This window comes from Thamnophis sirtalis, unplaced genomic scaffold (assembly GCF_051295495.1).
Source record: "Thamnophis sirtalis isolate CommonGarterSnake01/CBP01778 unplaced genomic scaffold, rThaSir2_p1.2 scaffold_3, whole genome shotgun sequence".
NCBI lineage: Eukaryota > Metazoa > Chordata > Lepidosauria > Squamata > Natricidae > Thamnophis > Thamnophis sirtalis.
In genome coordinates this window covers 76132861-76156024 of record NW_028261383.1, presented here as the reverse complement: position 1 = coordinate 76156024, position 23164 = coordinate 76132861, and the positions used below count along the sequence as shown (strand labels likewise).

At 39.4% G+C, this 23164-nt stretch overlaps 1 protein-coding gene across 6 annotated transcripts in view; it reads left to right on the top strand.

Moving 5' to 3' along the window:
- Nucleotides 1-13135: 13135 nt before the first annotated feature.
- The window catches only part of TEX264 (testis expressed 264, ER-phagy receptor), a 163867-nt gene continuing 153838 nt past the window's right edge, over nt 13136-23164 (top strand). The window contains exons 1-3 of one of the 6 annotated variants that reach the window (XM_014063906.2): nt 13136-13232; nt 21918-21958; nt 22707-22746. The gene's annotated coding sequence lies outside the window, so the exon portion shown is untranslated. The other 5 variants (XM_014063899.2, XM_014063913.2, XM_087709219.1 and 2 more) reach the window with 5 other exon arrangements.

The window sequence follows — 23164 nt, the reverse complement described above, 5'->3', positions numbered from 1 at the left end:
AGGCCGTGCATGCGGGATGACATGGCTTTGCGTGCTACTTTCAGCACGCATGTTATAGGTTCACCATCACGGTCCTACAGCATCAGTAATTTGAGTGAGCCTGAAAAAACAGATGCTGCTTCTGAAAGGGACCCAATCATTAAAGTTAATACACTTTTAAAATCAACAGCACCTCTTCTTTCAAAAGCCCGAAAGATGCCTGTCTACAATAAGAAGTAGCAGAGAACAGAGTTCTCACTATTCCAACTCAAAAGGGGTATCAGGATATTTCTCTTGAGGTCTCCAGATGACAACCAGGATCAAATTTTCTAACCTTTTATTATCAGGAAGTGCTATCCAATTTAAGGGGATTTCTTTAGGTGGTGGTGGGGATATTTTTATGTCTCCTACATTCCCAAACTCTTGCATTTCTCACGGGTTTCTGTCTAACTTAATCTCAACTGAATAATCTCGAGCAGGTTCTGGGATTTGTGCTATCAGGGTGATGAGAAAGGCCAGTCCTAATGGAAAGCTTAGAGAGTCATTATGACAATGCAAAGTTTGAGAATCCTGGTTTTCTTGGTGTTGGATTTTTAGAAAGGGAAAGGGAAAGACAGCGGTGGGATTCACTTACCTTCCCTACTGGTTCGCAAATGTGAGTGTGCACATGTGCAGAAGGTCGCACATTATGTCGGGGCGGGTGGGTGGAGCCTCCTGTAGCTGCTGCTACCGGTTTGCCTGAACTGGAGAGAACTGGCTGAATACTACTTGTGGGGAAAGGTTTCCCTGTCCAGTCATGTCCAAATCTAGGACACTGTGCTCATCTCCACTTCTTGGCCAAGGGAGTCAGCATTGTTTGAAGAGCCGTGGTGGCACAGTGGTTACAATGCAGTATTGCACGCTAACTCTGCTGACTGCTGGCTGCCAGCAGTTCTCACTGGATGAAGGTTGACTCAGCTTTCCATCCTTCTGAAGCCAGTAAAATGAGGACCCAGATTGTCTAGGGCAATATGCTGACTTTGTAAACCGCTTAGAGAAAGCTGTAAAGCACTGTGAAGCGGCGTATATAAGTCTAAATGTTATTGTTATTTTCCGTGGTCATGTGGCCAGCATGGCTATATGCCAAAGGTGCACAGAATGCTATAGCTTTCCCACCAAAATGATTACCATCTAGTAGCATTTGCATGCTTTTGAACTGCTAAGTGGGTAGGAGCTGAGACAGAAATGGGAGATCACCCCTTTGTGTGGTGCTCGGGTCTCAAACCCGGGCTGGCAGCTTTCCAGCTGACAAGCTCAGTGTCTTTAATTGCTGAGCCATCGTGCCTGATTTAATTGCTGACCCATTGTATCCCCGATTTTTACCTTCATTAAAATGCAGCTTTAAAAAAAAACAAAAAAAAAACACTTTATTACATCTGGATTATTAATGGCTCTGAAGGGTTGAAATAATACATTAATACTTTCTGAAAGGGCAACACAACCAATTAATACACGCTAAAGGGGAAAGATAATAAATTGTAGCTAGAACCTGTTATTGCCTAATTTAGAGAACACCCCTGGTGCTGATTTGACTAATTTGACTAAAACTTGCGGTGTCACGTTGTTGTCATGTGATGTATCGAGACTTTCCCTCTTCGCTAAACCTGGGGTGGGCGTGGCCAGCGCATGATGCATCCAGCCTGTGGGCCGCCAGTTTGACACCCCCGGGTTACAGTTTCATGTGAACTCAGTCAGTTTTGGCTTATTCCACAAAGTATAGGTATGCTTTAGTGCAATGTGTAAACCCAGCCATTTAGTGAAATGATAGGTGTTTCCTCTATTCAGATTTCCAAACTCGGGGCATGATGTGGCAGGCTATAGCACAGATAATTGCACTGATAGCAGCACGGCTTTAGAGGTGGGTTCCTGCCGGTTCGGCCCGGTTTGGCCGAACCAGTAGTGGTATGGTGGCCTGAGTCTCTGGAACTGGCAGCGACCCAGGTCTACCATGCCCTTGAACCGGTTCCCTGGTCACCACCATCTTGTTTTTGAATTCTGCGCATGCACAGAACAATTTTAATTGAATGGTGCATGAGCAGGCAGCGAATTGGCAGTAAAGCTGGCCAGAACCCAAACCTGCAGGGCTTCATTGTATAAATGAGCAGGTTTGCTTTGCTGTTTAAATCTTTACTGCAATCTACTTAATCCAAAAGGAACTTAATAAATGTTGATGAGACATTGCTTATCAATTAACTTATTTTTTGATGTCAGAAGGAACAGTCTTTAGCCAGCGGAATAACCAAAACATTTTAAAAAAAGTTATGCACTCTGACAAAAATTACTTTACTTATTAATAAAATTGGGATTGGTATGAGTGACAGGATTCCTAAGCCTCTTTATAGACATTCTTAACCTCATCATTAAAAGCAGGACTCTAAAGAAAGGCATTAGTGGGGACAGCAATAAAAATAGACTTAGCCAGGCATTTCCCATTGTATCATATGACAAACTGATCAGAGAGTATATCGTAATTTTGGCTTCTTCTTTTATTAGAATGTCTTGGAAGAAACTGGCTGCAGAAGGAGGTGGGTTTAGTGTTTTGACTTTGTATTTTTTTTTCCTTCTTCTAAATGAAAATAAGTACAGTTTCTTAAGCTAAAAATAATCTTTTGTTTCACAAGGACTTTGGGAGACAGTCAAATTGGGTAGAGAAAGGTACAAACTATTTCCAAATATACAGGAGGTGTCATAGAATGCCTGGGGTGGGAGTGGATCTCATTAGTCATCTACTCCAACCCCCAATTAATCATTCCCAACACGACCATCTAAATCCCTTGGAAAACCTTTAATAAAGAGGGGGCTACCATGGTTCTAAGCACCGCTAAAGAAGAGAAAAGTCTTCCTAATTGTCAGACATAACCGCATAGGGTTTGCTTTCATTTTGAAACAGAGAACAGGCTTCCTTCCCCTTTCATGTGAAAGCTTTTTAGATATTTGCAGACTCCTGCCATATCTCTGCTTTGTCTTCTCTTTTGCGAGTAAAAACATGTCCCTTTCCTTAACGATTCTGCATAGTACTTAGCTTCCGGATCTCTTATTTCCATGGTAACTCTTCTGAACCTGCTCCAGCTTTTCTGTGTCCTGTTTGAAGTGTGTGCCCTAAACTGGACGGAGTCCTTTAATGAAGCCTTAGTACCATTGCAGAATATAAAGGAAACACTTCCTTGGAAGTACAGTTAATCTTTGACTTACGACCATAATCAAACCTGCAATTTCAATTGTGACGGTTGCAAAACGGGCCGCCATGTGACCATGCCCGTTTTCACAACCTTGTTTGCTATGGCAAACACAGCAGTCATAAAGCAAATGCCATAGTCATTAAGCATAACACTATAGTTAAGTGAACCCATTGTGCTCTATGGGGTGTGTTTTGCTGTAAACCAGAAGTCAACTCCAGCTTCTGGCAAAAATGTTGTAAATTGTGGTCACGTGGCTGTGGAATGCTGCAAACAGACATAAATCCATGTTTATCTGGGGGGGTCAGATAATCTGGGGGCCATAAGCTCCTTTTCGGAGTGTCTGTTGTAACTTTGCATAGTCACTAAGTGACTAGTCGTAACTCAAGGACTACCTGTAATGCTTTTGTTGGCTCTCTTCAAGAGCCGAGGTGGCGCAGTGGTTAGGGTGCAGTACTGCAGGCCACTTCAGCTGACTGTTATCTGCAGTTCAGCGGTTCTAATCTCACCGGCTCAAGGTTGACTCAGCCTTCCATCCTTCCGAGGTGGGTGAAATGAGGACCCAGACTGTGGGGGCGATATGCTGACTCTGTAAACCGCTTAGAGAGGGCTGAAAGCCCTATGAAGCGGTATATAAGTCTAACTGCTATTGCTATTGCTATTTTGTTAATGCAGTTCAGGACTGCACCAGCCTTTTCACTGCTTCCTAACATTACTTTCTCGCATTCACTTAGTGCTGTCCCCTGCACTCCTGATCTTTCTTGCTTCTGTTAATACTGAGCCACACAGGCCAGTTTTACACTTAGAACCCCTGGTTGTATAATTATATAAATATAATGATGAGAATAGTTGGGAATTGTAGCCAGGTCTACATCTCGGCCAAAATTAGGCTGGGGGGTGGGATTTAAAAGCACAATGACTATATATGTATATTTTTTGTTCTATTTTTTTTTAAAGGAGGAGGAAGATATATGTTAAAATTAAATATGTACAGTATACTGAAAAGGAATTATAAATACAATCAACATAATGTGGAGCTCGCTCAGAAGCTGAAATACAGTAAGTAAATGAGATGAAGAGTGAGAAGTAGAGGGGAGAGATGAGGGAAGAAGAGTGGGATAGGAGAGAGGGGGAAGAGGAGGAGAGAAAGGAGGAATAGAAAGGGGAGAGAGGAGAAGGAGAGCGGAAGGGGAGGTAGAGAAGAGAAGGATGACGGGGGGGGGGGGAAAGGAGGGAGGGAGGGGGAGGAGAGAGGGAGAAGAAAATGATGGATAAGGTACAAATATGGTGTATGGAGAGCAGAAGAGCCAATAATTGTTTTTGGGAGTTGATGGTAAGATGAATTGATGTAAACATTTAATAATACAATACAATGTTGGCTACATAATAGTATACATGTGATTATACGTTATGAAATGAAAAAATAATAAAAAAACTTTATATAGAAAAAAAGAATTCCTGGTTGCGTTCACCCATTACACTAAGATATGGTGCTGTTTGGTTAGTTTTTGTTTTGCATAATATGTGTTATCAAGTCAGTATGATTTATAAGTCACAATTCATGGCTTCAATCTTCCCACTGTGGTTTATTCTACAAAGCACAATTAAAATAAGCCACGATTAGGTCGATGTGTGAACATCCGTGGAAATGTGTCACTTTCTCTTACTGAGAGCTGCTGTGTATTTGTCCTATGTCTATTAGCGAGTGCTTCCAAGGCTAAATTTGGAAACTGCAAATAGTGAATGTTTCTAGCTTCCACACCCATGTCTCTCTCTGTTCAAGAGTGCAATTGGAGAACTCCAATAGAGCCAAAGTGGTCTGGGCCCTTGACTGCTTTGGAGATGCCCACACCTCCCTTTTCCTAATTATACAGCTTAGCTATGTAAACATAGATGCATACCACCAAGGGGCTTGTAACTTGGGCAGGGAAAAAAGAACGATTACATTTTTTTCCCCTTAATTAGTTGTTATAAATCTTAGTACATTGTCTGGTTTCCATACATTGATGTTTATAACACATCTTCGAAAACACTAAAATTATATTATTTAAATATCTTAGACTATTGAGAATAGAAAAGAGAGAAAATATTGTGTATGTGTGTGTGTGTGTACAATACCTATTAAAAGGAAAATGTCTATTAAAATATTTATTAAAAGGCAAAGATAAACAGAGCAAATTTAATAAGAATTACAAAAAAATAAAAACAAAGAACCACTGAATTTCTAAGTCATTCCTTTTTATATATCTGCTGACTTACAATATTTGTCGATACCTGGGCTATCTTAAGTAGTCAGTCTGTAAGTGATTATGTTTGCCCTGTTGTGTGATGTGTTGTATGTGTGGGAAAGAGATATTAAATGTTAACTGCCACAGAATCAGAATATTTCTTAGTGGCATGCTTAAGGCAAATTTGGATACAATAATTAATGTTACATTTCCTTTAAATATGCCTATTTAATATGCAATCTGTCTGTTAATTATGAGCAGGTTATGTGCATGTCCCACATTTCTGTTTAATACTGTATCATATCAAAGCATTTGTTATTTGCTATTCAGCTTCCATGCTGAGATTAGGTGTAGCTAGGTTGAAAGATTGAATTTTTGGAATTTGAAGGACAGAATGCTTGACCTCTGATAACTAAGACAAAAGTGATAATTTGTGACTGTTAGTGAATTCTTACACACATCACAGCAGAACTTTCCTCTGAGCAAACCCGCATGGGACTGAAGTTTTAAGCTCTCTTCCTAAATGCATTGGCTACAAAATCTCACTAAGCGTTTTCATGTGAATTAACCTGCATAAGATTGCATTACTCATCTCCCAGTTCTATGAATACTAATTTGAGAAGCGTAAAACACATTTTAACCCAATTGCTAGTTTAAAAAATGCTTCCTGACACGAAATACTTTCAAATTCTAACAGGGAGTCCACGATCTTCCATACTTCTATAATTGTTTTACACTGCTTGCTCTCTTTAGGGTAAGAAAGTGTTGCCATGAAGTGTAAAAGTGCACCTCAATCTCCTTGAAATGGAAAGATTATGCATTCCAGTAGTGAATGTCCATATACATTGATATAGTGTCTAAACAAATCTATCATTTCCTCAAACCAGTTCATATAGTGATAAAGAGAAATGCTTAACACAGAGAACTAATCCAGCATTCTTTCTAATAGAATCCCATTCAAAGAAATGCAGCAGAACTCACCTGTCCTGATGATTCCTATATTCAGTGCTTGCTGTTCAAGAATGTGTGGCTGTCTTCACAATACCCGCTATTCTGTCTCAAACCAGCGGCGTTTACTGTAAGAGTACCCAAACACCTGTGAACTGCAGAGACTCCAAAGTGGGGGGTGGAGTGGAGAGGCTATGATGTCATTTGAGACAGCATCCATTCATAAAAAGGAGTAGAAGCTGCTAGTTTGCAAATCATCTGTCTCAGGGTCAGCCCTCTTCTTCGATAATATAAAGAGGAGTGAGATATGAGGCCCTCTTGTGGTGAACTGTCTGTTACTCCAACTTTTCCAGAGAGAAAAGAAAAGAAAACTTGGACCTTTGCTCATGATAATCAATTATACATAATGTAGTTCATGATGAATAATTAAAAATATGCCATCTAAGCTACTTACATATAATCAATGAAAAAAAGAAGTTCCTATCTCCAGTCTGCCACTTAAAAGACATGACCCAAAAGGAAATCAGGTGGAGGAACAAACAAACAAATCCAAGAACTAATTCTGAACATTAAATAAATCTGATGGTTGTCTGCATATGGTTCAAGACCAGACAGCGCCTACTTCAGCTGTCCTTTGCTACATGGCTTTGGAAAGATGACCAGCTTTTCAGCTAAATTGAGAAAATGCCCTAGTGGCATTTAAGGGACTTTGACATCTGGGCTATTTCATTTTACTGATGGGAAATCAGAGATCTTAATTATGTTTCCTAAGTGTGGAATAAATTTGATATATTATGATTTAACTGTGGATTGTTGAATAAACCTTAAATGTTCATATATGTTAAGCCAAAACTGAATTGCGTAACACTGGGATTCCAGATAGCCCAACAGTGCTTTGAAAATGATGCTTTTAGAACACTGGTGCAAAATGAATAGTGTGATTTGCATGTGTTCATCTACTGACAAATAAACTGAAGTGCACCTTAAATATATTATTATTAGCTCAGGGTTCCGAGAAGATAACTCTGAAAATAGAACACTACTGTGCCAAAGGCTAGAAAGCAGAAAACCGTGAGTTCCCCGGCCATTCCCTATTCATGAAAGCCAGCCAGGTAACCTTGGGCCAGAGCCCCCCCCCCTCTCCCTCCCTCCCTCCCTCTCTCCCTCTCTCCTCACAGTTGTTGTGGGGAAAATAGGAGGAGGGAGGTATCTTGTACTCAATTCAAATTCAATTCAATTCAAACCTTTATTGTCAGAGTACAACATGTGTACAATGAGATTGGCTGAGCCTCCCTTCGTGCACCCCCTCTCCCAACACAATACAACTCACAGTGAAAAACAAAAAATCCCTAGCCCAGTGAATCCTACTAACAAACACCCAGTCCTATTGCACCATGTGAACTTATTGCATGTTGTGCTGGCCCCGCATGTCAATCGTACTATGTTGTTGTAAGGTTATTTTTCATTCAGGAGTCTAACAGCGCACGGATAAAAACTATTCATCAGCCTGTTTGTGCGGCTGCCTATGCTTCTATATCTTCTTCCAGATGGGAGGAGAATAAAGAAGAGCTGACCAGGGTGTGAGTCGTCCCTGAGTATTTTCCTCACTCTCCTAAAGCAGCGAGCCCTAGCAATGTCATCTAGTGGTGTCAGGGGACAGCCCACAATGTTTTGTGCTGTGCTTACCACTCTCTGTAATGTTCTTCTATCTGAGACTGTCAAACCAGCATACCACACCGAAATGCAATGAGTGAGGACACTTTCTATTGTGTAAAAGGAGGTCATCAGTTGTTGTTCCATTTTATTTTTTTGCAAGACCCTGAGGAAGTGGAGTCTCTGTTGGGCCTTTCTGGAATATGTTTGTGCCTTGAGCAATTAAAAAAACAACAATAAAGTTCATATTATAAAATGTTTTTTAAATACAAAGGGTCTCAGATAAAAAGCACGTTTAAATAACTTTAGTTGAATGAGAATTGTGCTACATTGATAGTAGTAAAATATATGAAGATTTTCAGATGTAAATTGTACAAGTATATATGAAGGAAGTATATGTAATGATTGTGGTAGAAATGCACAAAAACTATTTGTAAGCAATCAACATGCTTTCTACAAGATGCAATGAAAGATGATTCTTTTTTAAACTTTTGTTCAATTAAAACAATAAAAAACGTTTTCTAAAAAAATAATAAAGACAAGGAAGAAAGAGAGAGAGAGAAAGAGAGGAAAGAAAGAAAGAAAGACATACGAAGAAACCAATAAAAGAAAAATCAGGATATAAAACTGCTTGGATCAAACCAGGAAATATACTTCTTTCAGAAAAAAATCAATCACATCCCTGAAGGAGAGGTAACTGAGTTGTAGTTGCGATGGTTCCTTTTTAAGCCTTGTTTTCTAGTCAAGTGATCCAAAATGCATGAATTTGCAATTTACAGAAATATACAAAGATGCAACACAAGGGGAGAGCAGAAATGCATATGCATAGACAGAACATGTTGCTTCATTACACAAAAGAAAATATAGGCAGCCTATGGTAAAGTGATTGGAAAGATATTCCAGTATCTAGCATCCAAGTTTTCCAGAAACGTTCTGCATTCTTTATATTGCTTTCTAATTGTTATTGATATTTGTAGCCACTAGAGGTCAGTCCGTTCTTACATTTGGTATTTTTCCAACTTTCTTTCCCTCATAAGCCTTCCTCCCATCATGATTTCTTTTCCTACAATTCTCTGTTGCTTAATTTAGACAATGAATGAAATCATGATTTTGATGCTTGGGAAAAAGCTGTGGTGAGAGTTAATGTCATTCTGTCCATTTCTTTCACTGCGGAAGAGAGAAACCATCCGATTTTACATGTTTGTCTAAGTTGACTACACCCCAAGTGAAAATGGGATTTCACACATCGGAAAGAAGAGGTTTTGGGCAGAGTCCAGAGTCTTCATTAAGATCAAACCTTAGGTGCTCTCTTGGGAGATAATTTTATTTATTCAATTTACATGCCAATCATCTCACTAAGCATCTCTGCACTTTTAGAATCCTTTAAGCCAAGCCATTCATTTTCCCAAATGAAAGTGCTTGGTACCATTTTTATTTTAGCTTTTGAAATAGGATGTGTTTATTTAGTAAAGTTTCCATGGCAACACTATGGAAATGTCCTGCCTCTACTTCTTTCAAGATGATTTTTGACTTCTTAGTGTAATCAATAGAGAGTTCGAACCTTAATCAAGTGCAACTTTGAAGAGACAATCATAGGAATGATATACAAAAGATACAATCTGTAATTCAGCTTGGAGGGTTAAAGTTTATATAGCTCTTTAAAAAACAGCTCATTGTATCTTCATAATATTCATATCCTATGAATATTATATCATATTATAGTTAGTTTAACTATAATATTATAGTTAAAATTTTAACTCTTCATAACTTTTGTCTCTAGGTGAATGGGAGTCAGAATATGGTAACACCCTCTCTACTGAGAAAAACAACAATGATAACAAGTGACAATATCAACATACATTATTTATTTAATCAATTTATATAGCTGCCCATCTCAACAAGTGAATCAGGGCAGCAATGTTAAAATAACTTTAAAATTGTTCCTATCACAAATACAAAAATTAAAATACACAACAATCAATGAAGGTATCATGCTCAATCGTTGTTAACACAGCCAGATGGGGCCTTTCACACAATCAGGGCTCCAGACCTATGCACAGAACCAGGCCTTTAGGGCCTCACCCAAGGTCAACAGAGTCGAAGCCCTCCTTACCTCTGGCGGGAGTATATTCTATATAGGGCAGAAAAGACATGCCTCCTGGGCCTGCCCAAATGGCACCCTTAGCCAATAGGATCCAGAGCATGTTCCTCCTTCCAGATTGGATCGGAGAAATAGAAACAAACAGGAAGAGATGGTCCCTCATCACCAGTCCCAAACATAAAGGGCTTTAAAGGTGACAACCAACATCTTGAACTGCACCCAGAAGCCCAGTGATGACCAATGAAATTCACAAAGTCATAGTGTTACATGAACGAGTAGCTGGCTCTTTTTACGATCCCTGCAGCTGAACCAATGAATTCAGCCCTAGTTGAAGCTTCCAAATGTTCTTCAAGGACAGCCCCACATAGAGCACATTGCAGTAGTCCAAACAGGATGTCACAAGGCCATGAGTGACAGTGAGTAGGGCCTCCTGGATACAACTGGAACACAACCCCAAGGTCTGCAAATGCCCTCCTAGTCATGGTTGTCACCTGCTCTGCAATCAGGAGCCATGAGTCCAGGAAAATGCTAAGATTGTGCACTGGGTCTGCTTGGGGTAGTGCCATCCCATCCAAGACAATGATGGAAGGTTCCTGACACCAGAAGATCCAAACACCTGAAGCCTTTCAAGCCTTTGGAGAGGAGTTGATGGTGGGATCTTAAATTATCTTCTAAGTTTGGAACAAATGATACTACTTCTCTCCAATAAATTCTAGTTTGCTATAGAATCTGGTACTTCTGCTTCATAGAATAATTGCTCTCTGGATTCTCCAGCATCATCTGAAACTTTCTTGGGTTCCCCATTGTATGTGTATGTATGTGTGTATGGGAGAATTGTTTTCCCCATGACCACACACAGAAAATGTGAGATTCCACAGGCAGTTCTTTAATATTTTATTTGATTTTGGTAATCAGAAGTCATCCTGTGAGGGTGAACATTGTAACATAAAGTTGTTAAATCCATTAATAGCAGTTAGCAATAGCAGTTAGACTTATATACCGCTTCATAGGGCTTTCAGCCCTCTCTAAGCGGTTTACAGAGTCAGCATTATTGCCCCCACAGTCTGGGTCCTCATTTCACCCACCTCGGAAGGATGGAAGGCTGAGTCAACCTTGAGCCGGTGAGATTTGAACCGCTGAACTGCAGATAACAGTCAGCTGAAGTGGCCTGCAGTACTGCACCCTAACCACTGCACCACCTCGGCTCTTAAATGAAATTAAATGAAACAGTACTTTTAATAATACTATCCAACATTTACATTGATTTTAAATGGCTTGATTTTATTCTTTTATATGGGAAATCTCCTTAATGGAAATGAAGCACATGTAATAGAACTGAACTGTGTTTCAGATGTTCAAAACAATTAAAATAGAATAACAGAGTTGGAAAGGACCTTAGAGGTCATCTAGTCCAACTCTGCATGAGCAGGAGAGAAGCATTTTAAACCATCCCTAACAGCAACTTCTTTTCTTTGGTGCAGGACAATGACTCTTTCCCATTTCTGGGAAGAATCTTCTCATTACAACCTCTCTCCCAATCTTAAAATGCGATCTTTCAAGGGAACTATCAGGTTTGAGCAGCAAAAGTTCAGAGAGCCACTTGAAAGAAAACATAATTGTTGCCCGGTGTTTGGAAGCCCAGCTTGCTAGTGCCACGTCCTCACTCTAAGATTGCACCTATTTTCATCGGGTAACCCCGATGTAACTTTCCCTAAGGCAGTGGCGGTGAGAACAGAACCTTTTGAATTGCTGCCTGCGCAATTTGCAAAAAAAAAAGGGACTTGACACTGCATCTGGACACAGCCTTAAACCAGGCACTAAATAAGGTTTCTATGGCCTCCCTCCCATTCCCACAAGTACAGAGGAAAGCTTCAAAAGGTTCTGTTCTCAGTCACTCCCTTGGGGAAAGTTACATCAGTGTGGTTCAGTGGTGGGATTCAAATTTTTTTTACTACCAGTTTTGTAGGCGTGGCTTAATGGGCATGGCTTGGTGGGCGTGGCCAGGGAAGAATACTGTAAAATCTCCATTCCCTCCACACTCCAAAGGAAGGTTACTGCAAAATCTCCATTCCTTCCTGATCAACTGGAGGCAGAGAACAGATGGGGGGCAGGGCCAGTCAGAGCTGGTATTTAGTGGTTCTCCAAACTACTCAAAATTTCTACTACTAGTTTTCCAGAACTGGTCTGAACCTGCTGAATACATCTCTGATGCTGACCATGCCACCTTCTAGGAAAATAGGTGCAATCGCGGGGGGGGGGGGGGGAACCAGCTGGGCTTCCAAGCATAAGGCAGCCATTATGTTTTCTTTTACCATTCTAAGTGTACTTTTGCTGCTCAGATCTGATAGGCTTCTTTGAGCAGTCGCATTTTAAGATTGGGAATAGTTGTAAAGAGAAGATTCCTCCCAGAGAAGGGAAAGAGCCATTGTCCTCCACCAAAGAAAGGAAGTTGCTGTTAGGGATGGTATAAAATGCTTCTCTCCTGATCAAGCAGGGGGTTGGACTGGATGACCTCTAAGGTCCCTTCCAACTCTGTTATTCTATTTTTTTAAATTGAATTGGTTCCTGCTCAAGTCGCAAAGAGAGGGAGAGGGAGTTGACACTGCATTCGAACAGGGCCTTAAAACCGGCACTAAATAAGGTTTATCTAGCCTCCCTCCCGCCCCCGCAAGTGCAGAGAGGAAAGCTCCAGCTAAGTCACGGAAAAAAGCTGTAAACCAGCTGAGCGGGGCCCAGCCCGCCTTTTCACCCCCCCCCCCACGTGCTCGTCGCCCTCGTCCATCTAGGCAGAGCAGGCAGTAGGCCTGCTCCACCAAGGGCTTCCACTACAGGGCTCTGCCTCAATTGCCACCTCCCGCTCTCTCTCGCTCTCCCTCCCAGCAAAGCGCAAAGCGGCCGGCGTAGGTTCCCGGACGCCTCAGCTGCTGGTAGCGCGCTCCTGCCAGGGCACGTGCACGGCGCGGTGGGCGGGGACGCGCTTGGCGGCGGTAGCCGCCTGGCCAGGCGCGTCCCCGCCCGCAGCTTTCTCAGCCCGCGACTTGAGCCGGGAAGCTGCCACTCGCTTGCCGAAGCGCTCCGCTGCCCATCGCTGTGACGGGAAGGGAGGGGGTGAGTCGGAGGGGCGGGCGGGCGAGCGAGAGCCGATCCCGGTGGCTGGATCCTGCAACGCCGGGGAAGGAGAAGGTGTGGCGGGGGGAGCCTGAAGGACCGGGGGGTCCCAAGTTGATCGTGGGTGGCTTCTTATGGGTGCCTGCTTAGGTGTCAAATGGGCGGCGGGGTGACTGCTGGGCGGAAGGGAAGTGGGGCTTGGAGGGTCGGCCTGGCGGGGCTGTTTCCCCCCTCCTCCCCGATCCTTGGAGCAAGGTTGTGGGCAGCGAAGGTGGCAGACAGGAGGTGGGGGGGGAGAAATGGGTGGGGAGCGACACTTGGGGATCCGAGGGGAGGGTAGTCCTATGAACAGATGGTCTTGCGGGTTCCTGGGACGGGTGGGATCAGCAGAGGGGTGGTGGTGGTTTGTGGAGAGGAAAAGGGACCCTTGGCGGGGTGTTGGAGGAAGAGGCAAGAGGGGCTGGAGTCCCTTTGCTTGGATATCAACAATAGCCAAGCTGGAACTATCAGGTTGTAGGGGGAGCAGAAATAGTTGGCTGTCACTTTTCCTCAATGTTGCTTAGGGCGGGATCCACAACTTGGGCCTGGCTTCTTTAGAGATCAGGAGACACTTGGATATTATGGAGACAAATGGATCAAGCTCTGGGATGAGAACTTTTCTTAGAAGGAAAGCAAGCAAACAAAGCCCCAACAGTTTACCTACCTTGACTTTACTTTTTACAGTAGGAAACACTAAAGAAATGATACGCGAATGAGGACCTCTGGTTTTCAGTTTTGTCTTATTAACTTATGCGAGTCCCCTATCTTTGTTTATGAACAGTTTTGTATTTTTGTAGGATCCTATTATAATATCATTAATGTATGTAAGCAATAGTTTGCATTCTATTAATACGTAGTAGGTTCCTGTGCTTTTTTCATAACATAGCAACATAACAAGCAATAGTACAGAACCTTTTAAAATGTAAAATGTCATCTTATTTATCCCAATAAAATATTTGTACCTGAAATTCTGGTAGTCATAAATCTGGTAGAGCAATAGGATTTTTCCAGAAAGAGACTTAGCAACTTTAATTATGAAACAAATTAACATCCCATCTTCGCTGTCGATATAAAACTTTAATTCAGGCATCTTTTACAGTTATTTTTGCATGCTTACTTAGATATATAAATTATTTTAGTTCAATTGATCTGACTTTAGATAAGTACTGTATGTGTAGTTTTAATTTGACGAGATGCCTAATCTCACCCTATTGTATATCTATTCATCATTAGTAATTCTCACTGGTTTTTTTTTAACATTTTGGTTTCTTTTTAAGCCTTTTCTTCATGCTCTAGTCTAGAGCTTTTCTTTGGAGGATATAGAATGAAAACATTGGTTTGATTTAAATACTAAGTTTCTCATTCCCTTGCCACACTGAGATGAAGTGTTGAGAGATGAGTAAACATTGCACAATTTCAAATACAGTGAGCTTTAGGTGTAGGGAGGATTTAGTTGATGTAACATAATTCAAACGACTCCTTTCTTACTTTTCTGTGGTTTAGTAGTTTATGGCTTTAGGAATATGATTGTAACTGGACTTAAAATCATAGATTACGCTTGGATGGAAAAATGTTTGGGTAGGAAAGACAAGTGAGTGACAGCTACTGAACTGGCTTTTAACCAGACTTGTTGTTTGGATCATATTTTGGACTTGTCCCAAGGACTCATTCCATTCTGATAGTTGTCTTTACCAGCAGTTGCCGTGACATAAATATATGGTTACACTGAGCATTAGGAACATCACAAACAGAGGATAAAAAAGAAAAAAACAACCTTCTTTTCATACAAGTCTCTGCAAATACCAGATATTTGATCTTTCTATTTTTCCAAAACAATGTACCTATTAGTTTAATTGCTGGTAAAGAAAGCATATTTCAGAGGTTTCATTAAACGCAGTCCTAGTTCTTTAAGGAATAATTGTAAATGTACATTCTGGCCTTGGAAAACTGTGCACGAGCATAATGATGTCATCAAGCTGGTACACATGAACCAGGAAGTAGAATGCTGGTAAAATAAACAGACTGTTTTGGGAGAGACAAAACAGCTCATTGGAGAGAAAAAGATGAACATGATTTTGTAATTTTCATTTTCAAGTAGCCAAGCAAAGCAACACTTCCATGTTGTAATAATTTTGTCTGTTTCATTTTTTTTCATAAAGTAAGATTTTGATATATGTGGAAGATAGTATGTTTAGATATTGTGCCTCTGATTTTCTCTTCCTAGGTTTAAGAATTAAAAACAAACACTGGAAGAATAAATACATAAGTTACCATGGTACAAACTTTATATTATTTAATGAAAGGAAATTTGTATAATATATCACACTGGAATGATAAATACAGTTTAATTAACTAGTATTTTACCTATTTTTATATATTTAATTGTGTGAAATGGCATCATGCCATTCTTGTCAGGGCAGGAAAAGAAATGGCTTACTATCTTCTTTACACCAGTTGTAAATACTGTACAATTATAACTTTACCTCTGTCTCTACATGTCTCTCTTCTTTCTATATCCTGCCTAATAGTCAAACTCATGTTCATTTCTTTTCTTTTTTCTGCAAAAAGTCCATAAGGGTTTCCAGCAATAAATGTAGATGTCAATTTGGCTATCTCATCCACCTTCACCAACAATTTCCAATGGTAAATAATGCTGAATCTTTCCATTTTTGTGCATGCAATAATCTGCTGCAGTATAACCTATACAAATCAAAGTTCCATAACTTTTTTCCATTTTTTTTAATTCTCAGTTCCAAAAGAAAGACCTCTGGTTTCAATTTTATATAAAACTTCAAAATCCTCTGAATCAATGTATGTATTGGAATTCAAAATTTTGTTGTTTTAGATGTCCAGCCAACATGATAAAGTGTCCCAGTTGTTCATATTTTCAGCATAAATTTGAAGTGCCTTTATACATTTTAGACAATTTTTCTGACATATACCAATCATACGTCATTTTATAAACATTATCTTTAAGATTATAACATAATATAAATTTCAATCCTTTCAACTATATATTTTTTCTGTATATTATAACAAAATTTAGCCCATTTTATCATACATTCTTTCACTTGTTCTTCTGTTTCAAATTTCAGTAAAATTTAATACCTTTTAGCAATTACGTGTTCATAATTTGTACACTATTTCATTTCAAACCCAGTCTTAACATTGCTTAAAACTAATTTTTTGTCTACTTTAAATCTTTCTAATAACTGAATGCAAATAAAAGAATAATTGATAACTATATTTCTCTGCCACCAGTTCTGTTGATTTTATTTTCCATTTCCCTTGACAAAATTCTAATATCTCATAATAAGTTAACTATTTGTGATTGCCTATTATTTCTCATGTATAAAATACTTTTTGTGCTGAAAGCCACAAAAGTGTTTTGGGACATAACCTGGATTTGCATCTATTCCATATTCTAAGTATGACACATCTAATATAATTGTTTTTGAAATAATTGACATTTTTGTCATACAACCATGCCATTCAAATCTCAGGTCATGTCCTAATCCTCCTTTTTTTCTTTACATCCTATAAGGACTTAAATTTAACTTATGAATTTCCCCCCCCTGCCAAACACGCTTAGATCCAGGTAGTCCTCATTTTACAATTGAGCCCACAATTTCTATTGGTAAACAAGACAGTTGTGAAATGAATTTTGTCTCATTTTACAACGCTTTTTGCCATATTTGTTAAGTGAATCACTGCAGTTATTATATTAATGACATGATTGTTAAGTGAATCTGGATTCCTCATTGATTTTGCTTCTCAGAAGGGCACAAAGTTGATCACATGACCCTGGGACACTGCAACTGTCATAAATACGTGCCAGTTGCCAAACATCTGAATTTTGATCATGTGACGAGGATGATGCCCCAATGGTAATAAATGTGAATAACAATCATAAGTCACTTTTTCAGGTCCTTTGTAACTGTAAGTTACTAAACGAATGGTATCTTATATTTTTTTGCCATGTTTAAATGATGCATCATTTCTCAAAACAGGTTTTGACTGAGGTTATTTAAATATTTTGTGTAAAATGCAAACCAGAGTAGGATCTTGTCCCAAATGCCCTGATTATCCTAATTAAGTCAGGTGGCATTGCCCAGTGCCCAAAGAAGGGCTTAATGTTCTCCCCTATATTGTGAATAGAGAAATGGGAGCCTAGACTTGTCCCACGTAAATAGTTCCTCGCTGTCTCTTGTTCAAATTTTTTTTTTGAAATCTTACATGTTTGAAATAATTTTGAAAGGTATAACTTCAATATAAGAGAAATGCGGCTATTTGCTTCTCTGTTTAAGAAGTAACTGCCTTTCTTCATCCTTAGGTAGATTTAGTTGGTTAAAAAAGGACAAGACACTCAGAAGAGCGGGATAGGAGAATCAGCAATTCCTGATATTCCAATGGATGATTTATGACATGATATCTATGACATTATTGTCTATGACAGTAAAATTAAATAGTAGTGATAAAGCCAATGGTAGTGATATTTCCTGGTAGCTTCCCATCTAGGTAATGTGATCTGACCCTGAGGCCAGATGAAGTCAGCAAACACAGCTTGGGCAACTATGCAAAGAATAATAACATTGGAAATATGCTATGTGGGGCAGTAATGCCATTTTACTCTGGTTAAGATCTAGAGAACACGTTTGAAGCCACTGCTATTCTTGTCACTTATAAAGATATTAAATGATCCCTGGAGTATAGCTCTATACTTAACTGTTTCCCATTTTAGACATTTTTGAATTTTTGAAGCCACCACTTAAATGCAAAACTTGACTGTGTTATATAGATCATGTTTACCCAGAAATAACCTTGAGTTTAATCATGCATACTCCTAATTAAACATACTCAGGTGTAACCTTTAAATGTAATCTTATAATATGGGCTGATGTACTTGTAATTACAATATAAATGCAGCTAACTTAAGGAAAAAAATATGCAATTTTCAGCCGTACTTCCTTTAGCATTTTTTAAATGTCTTGCTTCTGGGTATCCTGGAGTCATGTAATAAGCCACTTGCAATGGGATAAACAGGATGCTGGATTATAGTGATATAAAGTCATCTTGGCCTGGATACTTTTCTCCCAGGAATGAAAACAAAAGAACATATATACTGTATTTTTCGGAGTATAAGACGCACCAGAGTATAAGACGCACTAAGATTTTGAAGAGGCAAATTAAAAAAAAGTTTTTGCCCTCTGCAGACTTCCCAAAAACACAGTTTTTCATGAAAACGGGCCCTTTTTTCCCCAAAAAAAGGCATGAATAGCCTTTAGGAGGCTTGTAGAGTGCTCCTGGGGGCTGCGGGGGGGGGGGGGATTGAGCAAAAAAAAAAGGCTTGTTTTTTGCTCATTTCTGCCCTCCCCAGCCCCCAGGAGCACTCTACAAGCCTCCTAAAGGCTATGCAAGGCCGTTTTGGTGAAGGGGGCAAAAAATGCTGCATTCAGTGTATAAGCACACCCAGATTTTCAGCCTCTTTTTTGAGGGAAAAAGGTGTGTCTTATACTCTGAAAAATACGGTATAGGTTTTGCACAGACAACTTTTTTATTATTTCTAAAACCATTGGTTTAAATTGGTTGTGTTTTTATATATGTTTGCCTCTGTCCCCATTTGCTGTTTAGATATGCAATGGGATTCAAATTTGCAGAGGTATCCAAATACGCTGAAGGCAATTCAGGAAAGGTAGATACCTCTATACCTGTTTGAATATGCATCTGATTTATCTTTCCTCTCTGGTTTGGAATGTGACCATAGTTAGAAACCTGCCTTCTGGGTACAGATGTCGTTTCTTGGCCCCGGATATAGAATGCCATGGTTGGTTTTGTGGGAATGGTCAACATTATGGAATTAATCAGTTCTTAAATTTTTAAGAATCTTACATGTTAAAGCTGCTTTGAAAGCTTTAGGAACAAATAGGCACATATAAATAATACTACCCAATTTTCTAAATAAATTTAGAATTTTGTTGGTTTGGAGCTTACTTGGGAACCAAACATTCAAAAATGACGGCAGGAGAAATTGGTGAACAGGGAAAGGCTTTAAGAAACTCAGCTCTCTCTATATCTCCTACACATAGTCTTCATTGATGTTACAGGAGAGGAAGGGTGGATTTTAAATGCTTTGTAAGAGTGAATATCCCTTTGGAAGATGGCATTATTACTAAAAGATTTGGCTTTCAATCAGGCATTTGTATTGATCTGCCACTGTCAGTAGTTCACTTGAAGGACTTTTTCCAGCTGAATCATTTGCCCAATTGAGGTAGAGCAGCTAGATCTGAGCTACAAATCCAAATAACTATTAAATCAGGGCTGTCAAACTCCTGGCCCATCGGCCAGATGCCTCATGCACTGGCCATGTCCACACCCAGTTTTGTGAAAGGGAAAAAAAAGTCCCAATACTTCACGTGACGCTGTTGTGATGCTGTGAGTTTGACATCCCTGCATTAGATTATCAACAAAGAGATAGAGAAGGCTCTAATTCTGTGCCACCATTTGGTGGTCATCTGCATTTTTGCAGCCCAGATTTGGTAGGTGTAGAATGAGTTGTTGGGTCACGCTTGCCTAGATTTTCTGATGTTTTCTTGCTTCAGTTATTGTAAAGTCTTGTATTTGGGGGTCTTCTTTAAAATAGTTGAATTTGCTATTCATCAAAAAGTAGAACTGCTAGCTTATCAGTTGGCATAAGCTTGCCAGTTGGCATAGGCTTGCCAGTGACTTGCCAACTGTTCAATGTGGCTTGAATCAGGTTGCTTCAAGTAAGCTTTCTTCCATCAGTTTATGAGATTGTAATGTCTCCAGTGGTGGGATCCTGCCGGTTTAACAACCGTTTCGGTGATCGCGTGCTGCATGCATGAGCTTGATGCGCACTTTGTGTGCATGCACAGTTTTAACAAAACTTACTTTTTACGTTACTTCTGGGGAGTAACACAGCTGAGGTGCGGCAATCTGCTCTGCCATATGAATCAGCTGAGAGGATATAGGTAAGCAAAGCACAGGAGTGGGCGGGTGGGCCCACCTGATCGTTAAAGCAAACCGGTTCGCTCCTCAGCCTGAGCTACCAGTTCACCTGAACTGGTCCAAACTGGCTGAATCCCACCCCTGAATGTCTCCCTTAAAGGCTGTGCTCCAGAATCGCTCTCTGTTTTGAAGTAAAGTGGATAATTATTAGAATGTTCCCACTTTGAAAACAATTCTGTTTTCAATGACTTGGACCTTCTATGAACAGAAGACACTTCTGTTAAAGCTGTTCTTTCCTCCATATCCCTGGGCTTTTGTATAACCCTAAACAACAACCCTGCTGCCTCAAAAGTTGCATTTTTAAAATTTCAGATTTCAAAAGTTAGTGCAACATTTAAAGCAACTGCAATTTTTATCCCAAGTGTGCTTTACAGCATGGGCTGCTACACTAATGAATAATAGGGAGATGTGCTTATGCGCCATGTTTTTTAAAAAATTTTTGAAGTTCTAAAATAGTAATAGCTCTAGTAATGACAAAATAGAGAGATTTTTAAGTTGAAACTACCAGTTTTTGAACACCTTCTAGAGAATCCTGCTTAGTTCCAGCCTAGAGGGCTTTCCAGGGAAAGTGTATGTGTGTGTGTGTGTGTGTGTGTGTGTGTGTACTGAAATTTGTTAGTTGAATTTTTGTATGTTTTTAAGTTCTATAGCCTCTGACTAAATTTTTATGGAGGGGGAGCAGAAACTGCTCAGAAACTGTTATGGCATAGCAGAAAAAATGTCATAAATAAATAATAATCAAATTTACTGGGAAACCAAATAGAATTCTTTTGGTTTGGGCTGCTTCCTGATGAAGGTGTTCAATCTAGGAACTGCTGGTTGCTTGGTTACTTCACCCCTCCTCTGGCCAGTGGGAAGTGTCCTTGGGTTCCCACAGGAAAGCTTTATTTTTTGGGCAACAAACCCCATCTGACAATTTCCCCCCTCCCTTGTTGTCTGGCCTTCAAGATGGCCTCAGCCACGATCCCTTCAGAGTTGACAGAATGTTTCTGTCATTACCAAGTTGTAGTTTTACTTGGAAGATACAATTAAAATCCTACTCGCTTCCATTTGTTATGGCCAGCATGCCTGTCCTTGATTACAACCTACCATATTCCATTCAGAAGAATCTACAGATTCTGATTCTTTCAATAAAATTATGCAAGCAACATTGTGCGAGCTGCACCCTTTTTGTATATGCATGTGATATCACAATACACAAACAAACCAGGGTGGAGCATGCCTTGTGTGCTGTTACAATATTGCTTTCATCATTTGCTTACCTGAGCTATTTTTGAATACCTCTGTTTCATCCACATTGAGTGAATCAGCAAAGATTTGAGATTATGGCTTGGAAGAATATACTAAAATCTCTTTCCTTTCTAAACTCTCCTCTTTCCACCACTGTGAACAGAACTCTCCCACAGGCATACTTTTCATTCTCTTGGTATGAGCATTTGTGATCTCTTCCCATCCTCCCAGGTAGAGATTCATTTATAGGAGGAATGCTTCTCTATTTCCATTCTTACTGGATCTTTTGCTTATAACAGTGAAATATTATAGAGCAGTGATGTTCTAATGTAAAATTTGAAAATATGAAATCAGGCTACATCACTAAACTTTCGGTTTTTTTCCCCCCAGAAAGCAAATATTGAATCTGAAGATCTTGTGATATTCTTCAGGTAAGACCAATGTCTTCATTGAAGAAGTGTTTGTCTCAAATTATGAAATTTCTGAAAAAAGAATGAAACAGTGGACAAATCTCAGCTTCAAGAAATAATGTTTATGTATCATCTCTCTATCTATCATCTATCTATCATATTTATTTGCCACTCACCTTGCCATAATTATGCCTGATTACTTTGAGCTGCAATATCATATTGATATCTCTCTTGAGCCTAAGAACTATATTGAGCGATACCTTTATCAAGATGTACTTTAAAGATAGGTTAATTCATGGTGTCATCCATCGGAAAAAGATCAGATGTGTGTATTGCTGCCTCATGAATTATTTGGCCTTCGGGTAGTGGTTGATTCATTTACATGCAGGATTTTTTTTCCAGGCATTTTTCTGTATTCATGATTTGTCCAACAATTGTGTGAATCACTCTCAGATAATTGTGCCAGCTTTCGCATAGATGCAAAAGCTTTTCTGCCTGGAAAATATCCCGTTAATTTAAATGAAATAAGGAAAATATTAGTTAGTTAAATGCATGGATTGTTAGATGCTTTCAAACAATGTACAGTGAGTTAGGCAATCTGTTAATCTGAAGAAATGAAATCAATGTTAAGTTTATACATTTTTGTGCACACATACAACTGGCATTTGAAATTCTGGGTGACGAAAATCATTTTTTTTTTACTGTTTTAGAAACTTTACTTTAGAATTTTGCTACTTAATGTAATTATTTTTTCATTCTTTTTTTTTAGGAAGATTGCTTTGGAGAGGACAGTTTGGAGAAAGAAACATGTATGTTTAATTCATTTCGAACTCTCACTCCAGTTGCTTTTCTGTAGGTTTCCACTTATGTGCCCCAAACTATAAACATAACACTTGGAATCTTGCAGGGATAAAAACAGGTTGAAGAATGGTATGATTTGCAATATATATCTGATTTCGTAGGATTTGAATTAGAAATCGTACACCTTTGCAATGCTGCTATAACTATCCAGATTCTTACATCATGAATTGTTATTTTGGTAGGTAAAGAAATGGCACTAATGGTTCCATACATCTTTTCAATTTAATATGTAGTTTGACTCTTTGAAATTAGAGTTACAAGAGTTGGCATTCCAATGTTCTCCAAGTATTTTGGATGACGATTCCTATAATCCTATCAGCAATTACTGGCTGGAGCTAATGAAATCTGAAACATCTGGAGGGCATT